The sequence below is a fragment of the Falco rusticolus genome, chromosome 10 (genome assembly GCF_015220075.1).
Source record: "Falco rusticolus isolate bFalRus1 chromosome 10, bFalRus1.pri, whole genome shotgun sequence".
NCBI classification, from domain to species: Eukaryota; Metazoa; Chordata; class Aves; order Falconiformes; family Falconidae; genus Falco; species Falco rusticolus.
Window position 1 is genome coordinate 27,291,256 of NC_051196.1, and position 15,622 is coordinate 27,306,877.

Genomic DNA, 15,622 nt, shown 5'->3' on the forward strand with positions numbered 1-15,622 from the left:
CTGGTCTTCCTCCTTTCACCTCCGACAGGTTTTTATTGTCATGCTCTCTTTGAAGCAAACCCAGAGGTTTCATTATCAAAGGATGGTGTTTGATGGATGAATCCCTGTCTTTTACCTTGCCTGATAGAGAGGGCACAGGGCACACCGGTGCGTTTAACAATAAATACCGTTTTCTTGAATGGAAACAACCAACCCAAATGGTTCTGCTATGTGTAGCAGCCCATTCGGATGGTCTGCCTGGGGGAGAGGCTGTCATCAGAATGAGCTTGGTGTTACACCACTGCCTTATGTCTGACTTGTTGCAGAGACTGACTCAGAGCTTGGTGCAGCTGCAGGTTTGTGCTAAGGATGTTCCCTGCTGCTTCCTAAAGCTTATGGGTGAGGGAGCATCATCAGCAATCACTCAACTTTTGTGTGTGCGTGCCTGGGGCTGGCAGTGCCCCAGGGTGTGGGATGACCACAACCTAGGGCGTTCAAATCTCGCTGCAAAATTTCCTCTTCTTTTCAGGCATTATGACACAGATTTTCTGCTTCCAAAGGCCCCAGCTCTGCAGACAAACACTATCCTCACTGCAATGAAATTAATAGGTGTCTAGGGGCAAAGGTAAAACTTAAGTAAGTAAGTAAATGTTTGCAGGTTCAGGACCTTATTCAGGCATAAATCAGGTGGCTCCAGCCAACAATAGAATTACCTAAGTATAAAATCCCATGTAAGCCAGTAAGATCAGCTCCAAACCTGCTATGAATTTGCCTTTTGTTTCCGTGCCAAGAATATATCACTTCTAACTGTTGCAATCAGGTCTGGTCCTTTTTATATTTTTTTGAAGTGCTTTTGGGCACATTTATTTCCCGTCACCAGCAGATACGCACGGAGCCTGACCTTCCTTTTCTTGGGCATGCCCAAGCCTGCTTCGCCCACAATAAGTTGTCACTATCAGGGAATATTTTTTTTATTTCCTTGCCTTTTCTGTGACTGTATTCAGTAAACAAAGGGACAGCAGTGATGATCCAGAACTGTTCTTTGTATTTGCCTGGTAACAGAGTCAACTATTTGTTGGTCTTTTGTTGTTGGGTGGGTTTTTTTCTTTTTTAGCTGGTGACCATTTAAATGGCTACTGGTACCTGTGGCATGGCATATACCAGTGTTACAGGATTCGTTACCAGATTGCACTGGGCAATCATGAAGGAGGCGGTGATGAGGGGCGTGTGGGAGGTGCCTGATCAAACTAAAGGTCTGGGACACAGTGGTCCCTACTGTCCCTCCCAAAGAACGTGAAAATAGCCTGCAGGTTTTTCCTGGTTGTTGTACGTGCCTCAGTCTCCCAGTTCTCAGCGTGCTGTTTTGAGGTGGTGCCCCAAGACAAAAGGTCTGGTGATGTTTGCATCCGGCTGAGCCAGGGTTCCTGGAAATGAGCTTGGGCATGATACCTGGGAGAAGGAAGGTAGAGAGATGTGGTAGAGAGAAGGAAGCTGGAGGGTCTTTTAGCTCAAGGGCAAACGTTTATTGGCCTCCCTGCCCCTTACAGCAACAGAGCAGGCAGTGAAGGCAGCTCCCAGACCAGCCTCTTCCTTAGCAGACACCAGAAGTGTCCCAGCTCCTGTTCCCATCCCTGCCTGTCCCTCCAACTGCAGCCCATGACAGGGCACTCCAAAAGCCTGGGCAGAGCCTCCCCTGCCCCATTACAGCGGGACACAGCAGTTCCCAGGACAGCAGCTGTGAGGAAGAGGTATGCATTTTCCAAGTGATGTTTAGGTTCTTGAATTATTTTTTAAAATAGCCCAGAGGGTCCTAATTTATGTGCGGTACAAAACATGCTGCCTGTGACCTGCTTTGCCATGAACACCCCATATAGTGGCGGTGGGGTGTTTTATAGGCTTTGCCTTTTTAGTCTGGTGTCTTCAAGCAGAAGCAAAATCCACCAGGTAATTCTAACTGCTGTTCTCACCGTTGTGTTTTCCTCATGGCACACCTCTGCCATAGTCCCAGCTCGGTATCTAGGCTATGCCTGAAATGGGAGTCCTTCTCTAATGCCACCGAGGGGCTGGATGGCTGGCAAGGAAAATAAATCACCCTGAGCTGGCATCCTTTAGAAGCCATTATTTCAATAGGCCACAAAAAATGAAGAAGTGCTAGGGGGAAGCCAGGCATGACTGCAAATGGCCAGGCTGGATCTCTCGCTTGGGTGCCTGCCCTGGGGACAGGAGGTCCCATGGGATGGGCTCAGCTGCCCACGCTCTTGTCCCGGCAGAGCAGCTCCCAGGCAGGGTCTGCAGCGCAGCAGCCTCCTCTCTCCTCTCTAGGCTGTTTTGGGCAACGTTTTGCAGCCCCACAAGGATTTCCACTTGTGCTGTCCAGTGTGGGAATGGGGTGGTGGGGCAGCCCTGTGCTTTTTTTCAGTGCTTAGTTTTTTCGGCTCCAGAGCACAACCCAAGACCTCCAAGCGAAGCACTCAAACAGTGTCAAAGCATCCTTTTGCAGCTCCAGAGCAGTGCTTTCCTCCCACGTGTCCCCATACTTTGGGCACTGGTGTGGGTGGGGGACACCATGGTGCCATCATAGCTGTGTGTCACCCCTGGGTGCTCAAAAGCAGGGGTAGGAGCTGCTCCTCTGCCTCTGCCAGCCATAACCACTGTGCTGCAAACAGCCCTGCCACAGCAAAACACCTCTGGGAGCCATATGACATCTCTGAGGCTTTGGTTGAATGGAACAAAACCCAAAGTAGCCCAGCAGGTTAGACTGCAAGCCATGGCGAGCCGGGGGACCTGTCCTACCCTGCTCAGGGTGTGCAGACTGCCAGCCCAGGTGTTAAAGTGTGTTAGCGTCTCCTGCCAGTGCCCAGTAGAGCTGCTGGTGGGATTGGCGGCGGGGGGGCTGCATATAAAGGAGGATGGTTTTGTGGTCAAGTGATACAAGTGGAGTGAGGAGCATCTCAGAGGAGCATCTGAGGCTGATATTTGAAACAGCCAGTAGACAGAAGGTAGGTCAGGGGAGCCTGGGGATACATGGTGTTTGCTGTAAACCTGCGCCACAACAGCCACGATTCAAACCCATCCTCAGGACGGAGGCCGGCTCTGCCAAGCCACCATGAATTGCAGGAGGGCCCTGACCTGAGCTCTGCTCTTTCAAGGGGGGGATAGGCAGTCCTGGAGCACATCAGAAGGAGAGGTTCATGTGGGTCTAGCTTGCTGGTGTCCACCAAAACAAGCCCCAAATCCACAGATGCCAAAAAAGATTACTCAGGAGAATTTCTTGTAGATTTTACTTTGTACCTCTATGTGGCACTTTCTCATGCTTTGAGTTTGCTATGGAAAAATAAGCAGCCCGGGTCTGTTGAATCTCAAACCTTCTATTAAGCATTTACTGCCTGGTCTCTGGGGCAGAGCCATCTTCCCGCTGCTGGCCAGGCTCAGCCCTCAGCTCTGTCCCTGGCAGGACGGTATGGTTGTGGGCAGCATCTCCCCCACCGGGACATGGCAGGCTGGAGGATGGATGTGTGCCCTCCTGCCTGCACCGGTGGGGGGCTGGAGTAACCCACTGATTTCAAGAGACTGGCCAGAAAAAACAAGGACCTGGTACAGAGGATGGATGTTTAATGTTGCAAAGGTTTCTGGAGGTTTGCTCTATAATTCTTGTGTACAAATGCCAGATTTCAGAGTTTAAAACAAAAAAGGGGGTGGTGGAGGGGTGTTGGTGTCTGACTGGTTATGGATTCATTTTTTAATTGTGTGCCTATGATGTGATGTCATGCAAAAAAATCTAACCCCTACAGAAACTTATTTCAAAATGAGTAACTGCGACATTTTTTCAGTGATTGTCTAAAAAGGATGTCACAATATTGCTGGGACTTCCCTTCTCCGCCGCCTTTCTTCACCAGAATGCAATATTCTGATACATGGATGGGGCATTTGGACTCTGATATCATTCCACTCAGTTTCTCATGAAAACCCTCCTGCTGCCTCGCAGAGCTAAATGAAGGTATGTAAGCTTTAATCGCCCACTTTCCCCCTCCCAGGAGGAAGATAGGAACTAGAAAATTCTTCCAGTTCCTTAGCAGAGCGGTTGAGGTGATACAGCTCTGCACAAAACAGCTCTGGCAATGGGCTCTCGCAGCTTGCTGGGCTGAAAATCGTTGACCTCGGCCATCGCAGCAGATGCTCTCTGGAAGCACTCTGCAATGAAATCTGTTTAAATAGCAATAGCAGACCTGTTGGAATAACTTATACATCTGAACTAGCAAAGGTGTTAGTCTGTCTCAGGGGCCAAAAAAAAATCATGTGTAACTTCTAGGGGCTTTGCTTGGCTTTTCTGCACCTGAACTCTGTGCCTTGGGTTTGTGTATTGCTGTGTGGAGAACGCCCGGCACAGATATCACTTCTGCTGCTAACGGGAAGGTTGGTGTTTGGTCCTCCTGTCAACAGGCTTTAGCTTGGAGAGAAACCTCCACTAATCAGCTTGCTTTGTAGCATTTTTACAGCAAAATAAAAGATGCCTGGAAGTATTTGTTTGTCACCAAACAAAAGTTTTACTGCTGAAATATTCCAGAGGCCATTTATAAAGTCTTGACAAAAAGCACCAAAAACTTACAACTCTCCACATGTCCTCCCCTCCCAGAGGTAACCCAGGCGCAGGGCTGGGGTGGGACATGGAGATGGAGGTGGAGATGGAGATGGATGTGGAGGTGGATATGGAGATGGAGCCGCCTCCTGCAGGAGCCACAGAGGTCACCCAGGGCTGAAGAGCTGGGAGAAGCTCATTTGTTATGCAAATGCCTGCTCGAGCCTGGCGTACACAGTGGAAAGCTCTTGAATTATTTTAAGCAGAGGACAAAAGTTCTTTCCCTCCCCCTATCATCTTGGATCCTTGTAAAAACAAAACAAAACAGAAACCTCTGTGTGAACCATCTGACAATGATCAGCACTCGACTTTCCTGGCAAAAGTGGGATGGCCAGGCATACACAAGCGCATGGAAATAGAACAATTAAGAAAAAAAATGTATTGGAAGCAGACAGGCTTTATTTTGTCTCGATGACAGCATGAACTAATCATCCTCCGGCCTTATCTCCATGAGCGTGCCGGGGACAGGCATGCTGCAGCAGGTTGGGGGGCTGTCCCTGGGTGATGGGCAGAGGTGATTCCCTGATGCCCACCTGGGGCTGAGGGTGGGCTGTGGCTTGGCACAGGTTCTCTGGGCAAAGAGGGGAGCAGGGGTGGCTATTTTGGGTTCCCACAGCACTTGCAGGCCAGAAGTTGAAGCTGGCACTGGCGGGTGCAGAGAAGCCACCCGTGCGTGGCAGCCAGCTTCCTGCGCTGGGCTGGCCGGGCTCCCCCAGCCACCCGCTCCGGCCGGCTTTGCATGAGCAGATGTGCGTTGCATGGCTGTGAGGAAATCCTGTCAGTATTTACATAGCGTCGAGGGGCGCTGAGGGGACAAAGCACAGCGTTTCCCACGCAGGCTGTGGGCTGGCGCTGCCACGTGCCACGCTGCCACATGTACTCCCCGAGCAGGGCGGTGCGAGGCAGCACTGCCTGTGCTCTGCCCCCCGGGAGCTGCACCAAAATCCTGTTTTCCAGGCAGATTGCACCTCTCCGGAGTGGTTTTCCCCTGAGCCAGGTTCTCCTCTGGTCTCGACATCCCTGTGCCCCCACACCGTGTGAAAGCCCCAGTGGGCAGCTGAGCTTTGGCCTGCAGAGCACTGGTTAAACTGGGGATAAATCAGCGTTTAAAAAGGGGCTTCAGGGGGACCATTGCTCTGCGCAGGCACTGAGGCACCTCATGGCTGTTTTGCAGCTGAGGCACCCGTGAGGGGGATGCATGGGGATGGGCCAGCAGACAGACCCTTATTTTGGGGTACCAGCATGGCAGAGGAAGCCAGGGGATGCAGGGTTTAATTAACGTGAGCCTTTTGGGGCCCATGACTGGCCATGTTGCTCACTGCCCGGGAAGCAGGGGGAATCCCCGCCTCAGCAGCGATGTCTGCCTGTCTCTTCCCCTGCCAGGGCCACAGGGGGCAAGAAGGGGGTTTGGGTCCCCATGGACCAGTGACCCCCACTGGTTCTGCAGCCCTGTGGCCAAATGCGGGTGTAGTAAAGAGCCCCTTCCTGAGGGGCTGCCTCCGGCCCTGGGTGGCTGCTGCTGGCACGGCGCTGGCATGACCCAGCTGCTGGCGGGGGAACCTCGCTTTTTCCATGCAGCACATGTCACGTGGGGTTGCTTGCTATGATTCCCGCATGGGGCTTCCCCGCAGCCCATCCCAAACACGTCAGGGGCATGAGCTGTCCTGCACTGCTGCTGCCCGCAGACACACAGGTCCCCGGGGCTTTGCTGGTGTCACTGAGGGAGGTGAGTGAGGCCAGAGAGGCTGGGAAAAACCCCTGACAAACCTGAACAACCCCCCAAAAGCCCCAGGCAGACTGGTGAATGAAGTTTAAGTCGGTGTGGTCTCTGTTGTCTCCTCAGCTCGGTGCCAGCTTGCATCCCAGGATCCCGACAGTGCACGTGGCATACCTGCGAGCTCATGGTTCGTCTTGTCCCTGGCTTGGCTCTCTCCTACGGATGCAGGAGAACCAGAGACATTTGGCCGGTACAGGTGGCACTGGCCACACACGTGCACCGCACGCAGCAGGGGATGAACCGCTGTGCTGGTGGGTTGCCAGTCACAGGCCATTGCCCTGCTTCACTGCCACCCCATCCCACGGGAGCCCACAGGGTGAGGGAGAGGAGGGAGCACGTGCCTCCCCATAGGGAGGTCTGGACAAAGCCCCTACCATCATCTGCACCACTGGCTGGGAGCAAAAATGATCGTTCCAGGGCCATGAGCTAATTGGAGTGAACTCAACTACTTTTACTAGTCATATCATGCATAAAAGAACTAGTACTGTGACTAAAAGAATAAGTGTGGTATGCCACAATGGCCCATCCTCAGAGCCGAACGTGCCTGGCTGAGACGGAAGGTGACAGTGAGCTGAGGCTCATGACCACCTTGAGCACTGGCCAGAGCTCTGCAACGCACCTCTGTGCTCACCGCGGGGTGAAGCAAACGGCATGATTTTCCTCTGCACGGCCGGGTGATGCCAGCAGGACCCCCCAGTAATCCCAATGCAGGGCCGCCTGCTGCCAGCCAGGTGTGAGGCGGTTGCGGTGAAAGTTGCTCAGGTTTGCAGTAGGGTAGCTTGTGGACCACTTGTATCTCCATATATAAAATGCTTAATTTCCTTAGTGCTCTGTCTGTGTTGCACACGCTCCAATGCAATTCTTCACTGCTTAAAAGCAGTAGCTCTCATGGGCATTTTTAAAATTGTTAGAAAAATCTGTGTGGGCATTACAATGTTTGTTTTCTCTGATGACTATTTTTAATCTTGTTTTCCATTAAAAAAAAAAAAAAAAGATCAAGATAGATAGGAATTGAAACTGTGCCTTTAAATACGGCATGATAATAGCTGCACAGAACTAAACACAAAATTAGGGAGAGTTGGAATATGTGCCTAGAATCTGTGAAAGGCTTTTCATGACACTCGCTTGGCAGCACCGCCGAGAGCCCAGGGACCGAGCCAGGGCACCGCACTGGCCAGCTGGCACCAGAGGGGTTAAAGAAGTGGGTTCACCCTGCAAGGAGGGAGCTGGAGCTGGCCACCCCATGGGATGATGCTGGCATCAGCTCCTCCAGTCTTCCCATGGCTCCCAGCCTCAGAGAGCCACCAGTGCGCCCCAGTAAGGCACACAGCAGCCCAGCCTCAGCATCCCCAGGCAGCACCGGGAGCGGGGGGCAGCAAAGGCAGCGAGGGGGGATGTTTCACTTTTATGCACCGTCGGTTTTACAGCATTGGAGAAAGCCGTGCAGGGAGCTGCACCCTCCCCCAGGTCCCCAGCCCGTTGCTGGGGCTCTCCGCTTTTGTTCCTTTGCCAGGGACTTGGCCAAGCGGTGCTTGGCTGAGCCAAAGGAGTGATGGCTAAGGGGGTGCAGTGCTCCCTGCAGCAATCCCAGGACCGGGTCCCTGCACGAGTGGGAGCACCCCAAAAGCAGAGGCAGAGTTTTGCTCCGCAGTGCTGACAGTGCCATGTTGTGCTTGGTGCCATCTTGCCTGGAGAGCACAATGCTTGGGGACAGGAACAGCTCTGCACTTGTCCTGCTTTGGTTTTTAGGAACCCAGCCTTCCCCTGGGGATGTTCATGCCTGAAGCAGGGCAGGGAGGATGGAGGACGGCGGCATGTGGGAAGAGCAGTGGCACAGACCCTGGCAAATGTCATGGTGAGCTATTTTAAGATTTTTATCTTGCTGCCCTCTGACAAAAATGTGCTTTGGAGCAGAATTTATCATGTGCAGTTTGGCACATGGGGGGGCAGTGAGGGGGTGATAGAGTCTATCCCTGCAAGCTGGGAGCAAGCAATACAGAGCAGGCGAGCCAGCAGTGCAGCAGCAGTGGGTGCTGGCACAGCCGCGGGTGCATACTGTGCGAGATGGGCACGGAGAGGCACGGGCCTGACCCAGCCAGCCTGCCCAGCAGCTCTGCAAGGGGGCAGATAAAAAGCAGGTATCTGAGCCAAAATCCCAGCCCAGGTCTGAATCAGAGGAGCACCAAGCTTTGCTGTGCTCCTGCCTTCCCAGTGTCACCCAGCCCACAGGGTGGCCGAGGGCAGACCTTGGCTGGACATACAGTTTCTAAACTTCATATAATTTTAAACAAGATGATTTGTCAGATGAAAGATGCTGCCTGCTGTAGCCACCTTTCCCCATAGTTATGCACCAGGGTGGCACAGGGCATCGAGTGCAAGGGCAGGATGAGCGCACCAGCGTGCTTGCCCTGTGGTTGGCACCACCACCATCAGCTCCCGCTGGCTCCCGGAGGAGTGTGAGGGGGTGCTGGGCTGGGGGGGATGCTGCAGATGAACACCCCCCCAAGGTGAGGGCAACTCTGCAAACACTCAAACTGGCAGCACCACCCTACCCTGCTGCAAGCCCAGGGTTTGTGGGAGTTATCACTGTCGCCCTCTCAGCTGCTGGGGCTGGAGATTAGGGAGCTGCTCCTTATCGGCCACCGGCCCCGCCGTCGGCCCCGCAGCCACGGGCCTCCGCTTTCGGTCTTACTCACTGGAGAAATGAGTAAGCCTATTGTAACCGTCATGCTGTGACACTCTTGGGCAGCAGGCTTGGGCTGTGCTTGGTTGGGTTGGGCTGGTGTTTTTATAGGCAACTCTGCACACAAAACTGTATGGCAGACACCGGCGGGGGCTGGGGCTGTCCTAGAGTTCAGTGCCCTGAACGTACGGAGCTTGACGAGAAGAGGAAACTGCACGTGTGTGCATGTGCATGTGTATTCAAGGGTGGGGGAGTGGGGGAAAATGCACTGGGTCCTCGCTGTGCCAGCAGTCTGGCAGTGCTGCCCTCTCACAGTGACCCCCACACCTGCCCCTAGCCTTAGTCCAGGCTCTGAACCTGGACCCAACGCCTGTGTGCGTCCACCCCTCCATCCATCTGTCCAGAGCAGCTCTCTGCCCCCCACAGCTTCCTCCAGCATCGCACCAGGATGTTCTGCACAGCAACCATTTCTGGCAGTTTAGACAGCAGCTACAAGAAAATATTCATGCAGTCTTCAGCTTTACTAGGCACATGAGCTGCACAGTGCCAATGGTATAAACATTTGGATTCAAGTTATTATTTTTTCTATAGACTCTGTCTTGGCTAGGTGGCTGCAGAGCAGCTCTGGGGCTGGGGCTGCCCCACTGCCTGGGGGCAGAGGGGCTGGGGCAGGCAGCTGGCAGTGCCCGGCCGGGGCAGCCTGGCAACATTATCCAACTTGATGGAATATTTTTTTTTTTCCATTCAAGCCCATGCAAAGCTGCTGGCAGGACTGGTGCTTTTGTCCAGATTGCAATCCCCAAAATATCTGTATTCTGGACTGGGCAGACTGAGGCTGAAGTGCCCACGGTTGGCTGACTGAGGAGAGCATACAGGAATGCAGAACAACAGACAGACACCCACAGCGAAGTGCCTGAGCGGGTACAGCAGCAGCGGGCAAGGGGATGGGGGAAACCATGGGGTGCTGCTCAGCCCAGGGCTCCCTGCAGCAGGACCCAAGGACGACCCCAGACCGTGCGTGCCGGTCTGCCAGCCGTGATGCTCGCATCAGCATGTGATCGTTTTACTGTTTTTCCAGCCTGCTGAAATGTGAGCTCAGTCCAGGACACCGTTTTGACCCGGACTAGCTTGTGCTCATCCCAGTGATGCCTGGGCACAGCTCAAGGGCTGGGTCCTGCCCAGCCTTGTCCAGCCCCCAGCAAACCACACCAGCCATGGCTGCATCTTCCTGGGACAGAGATGCTGTTTCCAGCCCTAAATGAATCAGAAAAAAGAGTCCCAGATTTAGCCTGCAGGCCAGAGCCAGGCTGACCTGGGGCAACAGTAAGTGATGGGGCTCCTGCAAGGCTTTGGTCAGCCCTTCGGGTGCTCTAGGGTGAGCACTGCAAACGGGGAGCCTGGGAGGGGAAAACACTGCAGCACCCAGTGGGCAGGAGTGGGGCGAGTGGGTGCTGAGCCCAGCACAGTTCATGGACCTCCTGGCGTGAAATGTCTGAGCACCCATAAACTGATCCTGCCTGCCATTCAGTCTGGTTATATTGCTGTTTGTTATGTTTCTCATTTCAAATTATCTTCTAATCTGTGATTCATCCGGCATCTTCAGCCAAGATTTATGAAATAAAAGTTGAAGTATCGGTTGAAATAAGGCATTCATATGTATTGTTACACACACACACACACATATATGTGAATACGCATAGCTATTGATATAAACCATGTGTTCATACGTATGTTTCTAATCAGATTTATATATAATATAGCAAGATACACATAATATAAATATTTTTGTACATATAAAATTCATTGGAAACAGGAAACCAAATTAGTTTACCTTACTAAAAGTGGCAAAGAGTAGCACACACTGTTGAAAATAAGGTAGGATGTGGTTTTTGGAAGGCTCTTTTTCCCCTGAGGGCTCATTCTACCATGTTGATATCTAAAACCTGCTAATTTTGAAGCCAGATCATGGAAAATTAATGGTATGATTTATTTACTTCATTTTGCGAAGCTTGAGTTTTGCTTAATGTGCTAGCATGTAAGCAGCTCATGTAAACACAACCAGCTGATGCTACTGGAGAAACCAAATGGCTCTCGGCATCTGCGTGTGCACGCTGAGCCCCTGGTGTTTATCTAGAGGTAGAGGTTAAACGGGAACCACTCGAGCCTGATTTTAAGAGATCTTTTGAGCGTTGAACATGTAATAAGATGATTAGTGCTATTTTCAAACCAAGACATAACTCCTGGCTGATTTACAGAAGGCCGTGATCTCCAGCTTTAAGTGGGCAAATGCTTTTAAAAACTGGCTCCTGGGATTTTGGGGTCTCATTGCTTCAATAGGACTTAATGACCAAGCTGCCTAAGCTGCTTCCCGAAGTGGGAGCTGAGCTCCTCTCTTAAGCCAGTCCTTTAGATTATTTCACTTTATGCTTCTTTATCTCATTTCTGCTTAAAGATGTGTGTGGTAGCTCTTGAAAGAAGGTGCAATATATCCTTTAATAAGAGGCCAATGATACTAATGGTGTCCCAGTGCAATTTTTGATACCGCTTGTCTCTCCGTTCTGCTGTTCCGCACTAGTTTGGTGGACAGGGTGTGCGATGGTGGTGCAGCCCCCCATCGCTGTCTGCTGCTGGGCAGGCAGTTCCAGGAGCCAGCCCCGCACTCCGGGGCATAACGTGGGCCAAAACCTGGATAATGGGGCACGGCCATGCCTCTGGTAACTGTGCAGCTCATGGCATGTGAACACAGCAAGCGCAGGGCTCCAAGGTGCACGTGTGGAGAAGGAAAACAGACTTTGTGTATATGCACATGTATTTTTATATATTTATATATATCAACTATATAGGTGTCTTTAAACATATCTGTATATAATTATATATTCCAATGATATATAAGTTTAAATATATATACAAATATATAAATATACACATGCACGTATGTTAAGGGATCTCTAAAGAAAGGCATGTTACGCCCCGTGCTCATGGGCAGCGCTGCCCTGAGTCCCTCTGAGGGCAAACAGCCATGCCTTGGTGGCACTGCCCTCGTCCCCCTCAGCCCTGGGGCTGGACACAGCCTGTACCCAACGCAGCCTGGCTCACCAGGGATGTGCTGTGCCTTTATTGTCCAGTGTCACCCTGAAACATTGCACCACTGTCCAAACAACAGTCTCTGACTTCACCATCTCTAACCTTCCCATTACCAACTTTTACAGCTGCTCCATCACCACCATCAGCCTCCCGAGCATGGGCACACAGCTAATAAATCTGAGTCCCTAATTGTACTCCCACACAGCATGGCCTTATCTGAGCCATCATCCTTCTCGCTGTGCCTCGTCACACCTCTGTGTTTGTGCTGCTGGTGTCAGCAAAAGGATAAACCCACAGTTTATTTGGCTTTGGGATTAGGCACAAATCCCCCCAGTAAGATGTTCCTGGCCTCATGGTCCCACCAATGTGTCTGACATGGCGAGGTGGCTCTGCCTTGGGGAGGGTTTACAAACCCTCTGCTTTTATCTCATGCAAGGTCCCAATTTTTGATTATTTATGTAGCCAAAACTATGCAAGAATTAATGGAGGCCTCCCTGCTAAATCCTGTTGCCAAAGACATCAATGAGGGTGGAGGGGGCTGCTGGCCCAGGGTGCCACTGAGGCTGGAGAAGCCCCGATCACTATTTGCAGCTGGTTTTTATTCAGGTCCAAGAAGACCCAATGCCTCTGGTACCCAAGGGACATTTATTTGTCCCCCGGCTCCTACAAGTTCAGGAAGTTTTCCACAGCCCTCTGGGAGAGCGGGGCCCACACAGCGTGGGCACAGCGGTATCAGCAGCCGCAGGTCTATCGGGCTGAGCAGAAGCTTTTCTAGGAACTATCTAGTGAAACACATGACTATGCCCCTGGCCGAAGGGCGATACGTGACAGGCATTCACCAGGCTCCCAGCGAGTCAGTTGACTTTGTTATTCAAACTATTTTAGTGATGGTTTTTAATCCCAGGCTTAAGTTTTTCTTTTTCTTTTTTTCCCCCCCCTTTCTTTTTTTCTCTCTGAACAAGGGAATCTCTACGCTGGCAGGATTCAGAGAGGCACAAAGGAGGGAAAAACAAGTTTCAGCCAGAAAAGAAAAAAAAAAAAAAAAAGGATGCTGTTAGCATTCCCTGTATGTGAGGGGGTAAAACCATTTTGCTGTGAACTTTATTTTAAAGGGCAAGTGCCAACAGCAGCCCAGATATTATGCAAATAAATCCTGCACTCAGCCTTTCCCTCTCAGCCGGCAAGTTTTGGCACTGGGACTTGTTACTGCAGGAGCTGGGTTGTGGGGGCTGGCAGTGTCCCCCGTGCCCCCCAGTGCCCTCAGCCTTCCCAGGGATGGCCACTGGCAGGGAGTGCCACTGCAAAGCCCTGGACCTTGATGGGTGCCCGCGGAGCTCCCCAAGTGTCTCAGCCAGATAACGTGGGGCAGCGGGGGCGAGTGCTGCAGAGACGTGGGCTCAGTGTCCCCCTGCCCCTTATCATGAGGGAATTTGGGCAACTGTTGGCAGCAGAGCCCTTGGCTGTGCCTCTGGGGCGAGGGCAGAAACTTCACACGAGCCATCCCCTTCCCACCGCGGGCATGGGGAGCACCTGGCACCTGTGGGCAGCCTGGGGTCTGGCTGGCTCTCAGCTCGCTGCTGTGGTGTGGAAGGGCAGGCGATGCCAGGCTGCGGCTGGGCTTAGCTGGGTGATGGTCAGGACCCCAGCACTGGCATTCATGGCAATGCTTCCCCATGACAGCCTAGGGGCTGCCCGAGCTCCAGCCAGAGCAAGCCAAAGCTCACCCGGACAGCCCCAGTGTGATGGTTTCCTATGAAAAAGGTTTGAATTTGTCATGCAAATGACTGGGCATGAGGGCACAGCTGCTGGGAGGTAGCCTAGCCCAGGACACCTGCCAGCATGGCCACGGGGATGAGCCCGGGACAAGGTCTGGTCCCCCATGGCTGCTTCCACCCCCAGAACCTGTGCCAAGCAGATGGTGCTGCTGGGGCTGCCCTGGCAATGCCATCCATCACTCACCACTCCTCCCTGCGTCCCTGCATCCTGCAGGTTGCTGCTCCGAAGCTCCAACAACAGCACCGGGACTCCCCAGCTTGTGCCCACCCTGGGCTCCCATCTGGCCGGAGCAGAGCTGAGCTGCCTGGGGCGAGCTTGTTTCATGCCAGGACAACATGAGGTACACAGTGCAGGTGAAAGTGGATGCTCCATCAAGCAATGCATGCATGAAAAAAAAAAAAATTACACTTATAAGCAATTGCAAAGTGATTTAAGCACTTGCCCTGCACTACCCTGACCAGTCAGGAGCCACGCAGCCACTGCCTCTCACCCACACCCCACTACTCTCACACTGCAATTAACTCTTATCCCTTTAACACAGTGACCCATCAGGCTCTTCCCACTTTCCCAGCCTAGCACCAGGCTAAGGAAGTGCCTGGGCTCCTTTTCCAGGACCTCAGGCTTCCCTGCCACCTGCCACTGCAACCCCACTTCCACCTGGGAAGCTGGCCGGCGGATTTCATTATTCTGCCTGGCCACAATTTCACAGCTGGGTTTTCACAAACAGGAAGGCGGCAGGTTGGGCTCTTGTTTTGATGTGGTTGTTTCTTGAAATGAGCCTGGAGCCAAACTGAGCGGGATCCAGGAATGGCACTCGGCAGTGGCGAGGCTGGGTGCTGGGCGAAGGAGGCCGTGGCTGCTGCCCTCGCTTCCTCACAGTTTTGGCCACCTCTCAGGGAATCAGCTAAATGGAAAATCATCACTCTCCTCACTTCAAAACACACTGGACACGTGTTTTTTTTCAGCAACAAATTAATTTTCGGAGGCTTTGATCTGCCTGTTGACCAGGGGAGACGCGGGTCCTCAGTGAAGACAAAAGCTGACGTGCAGCAGCGCCAGAGCCGGGCAGAAGCACTGCTTGAGGATGGGCACCCCAATACCATGGGGTCAGGGCCAAACGCTCCCTGGCAGCTCCCAGCACCTCCGTCTGCCTCCAAAATCCTCCACTCCCTCCTCCTCCTCCTCCTCAGAAAGACTCATGACAGGGAAAAAAAAGAGTAATTACGAAATAATCTCTGGCCCTGATAGTACTTCAAAGGCAGGTTTCCCAGGCCAGGCTGCACTCCCCGCCAGCGCTGTGCTGGATGCGGCGCTCAGCTCTTACTCCTTTGGCAGACCCACAGCCGTATCCAGAAAGTAATTACTTAAAAAGGAAATAAATGTCACCCACATGGTTGTAAGCAAAACCCTGGGCAGGATGAACAGAGCCCCACCAGGTTCTGCATTCTCACACAGTACGAGCAAGGGAGGAATGAGCTGTTTCCATCCATTGAGATGGGTTGTTTACTCTGAGGCCTACCGACGACGTTAGACGTGCCCACTGTGTGCCTTTAAGTTTGCCAGGGCGGTTGCTTGCAGTGCTGAACTGCCTCTTGCTTTCACCCTCGGCACCCTCTTCCCCCAGGATGGCTTTGGGTATCGTCACCTGCAACAGCGGTACGTGCCAGTGCCAAAGATGCTGGGACCT